Raw genomic sequence first — 1,070 nt, 5'->3', positions numbered from 1 at the left:
GGCAGGGTACAGGTTCCGCTCCGGGCCGTGGGTCCCGGCCCTGTCACCGCGCCTGGCTCGCCTGCCTCTTGCAGCTGGACAGTCGTGGTTCAGCTGAGTCGTCACGGACCCATTCGACTTCCTTTCTGTCTTTTTTTTTCCCCTGTTTTGGTCCTTTTCTCATTCAGCCTTTCTTGGGCTTGCTTAGCACAGCTGGACCCACTTGGGGCTGGTTCCCTTCGGATCCGTGCAAGAGGCCAGTTAGATGTGGTGTGGCATAAAAGAAAAGGAGTGCCGGTGCTCCCCGTAATGGGTGCGCACTTGCTCTACCTTCCCGAAGCCTGTAGGAGCTTAACTGCGCCCAATAAATCACCAGGGACTTCTCAGGGACTGACTGACTGGCAGTTCTGCGGTCCCTCCTGTCGGGAGCCCTGCCTGCCTACATGCCACAACCACATTGAGATGTTCCACATTCGCAGTCAAGCAACAAAAAGTCTGTCCCCATTCCCTGTTCCTTCAGGGAACGCTGTGGCCTTTGTGAGTTAGAGAGGAGCAATGCTGTATAGCACTGAGCCAGCCTACGGAGTCAAGCAGGCTTTAGCGTGCTACTTCCTAAGGTTACAGTCCAGTGAGATTTCACATGGGTCTGACCAATGTTGGCACAAAATATATTTACAGCCAGTGCTCTGATGTGAGATGTGATCCTCTGTTCTGTCATTCATCCATCATAAAACAGCCCTGCAATATGCCAAGAGTGTTCTTAGCCTCCAAACAAAACCCAGAAGTGGGAAGGAGTTCATGTAGCCTCCCTTACGTAGATACAGACAATCTGGCCTTAAGTGGTTCACTGTCCTTAGTCAAAATACATATTATCACTCACATGTTGCATGGGAAAATACATCAGCTTTGCTCGTGACTCTGTATTTCCTAGCAGAGGTTCCTGCTGCAGCTATATCAGCGTGGCTTTAACAGGCAGCTAATGCTTGTTTGTTCTTCCTTTCCAGCTCAGTCTTGCAGCAATCTGCCCCCCGTCCCCGGTATCTCAGTCTGCCTTGCCAGCCCAAGCCCAGCCTCAGCTTGGATCTGTCCAG

This window comes from Pygoscelis adeliae, unplaced genomic scaffold (genome assembly GCF_000699105.1).
Source record: "Pygoscelis adeliae isolate BGI_AS28 unplaced genomic scaffold, ASM69910v1 Scaffold36, whole genome shotgun sequence".
Lineage (NCBI taxonomy): Eukaryota > Metazoa > Chordata > Aves > Sphenisciformes > Spheniscidae > Pygoscelis > Pygoscelis adeliae.
This window is presented reverse-complemented; position numbering follows the sequence as displayed.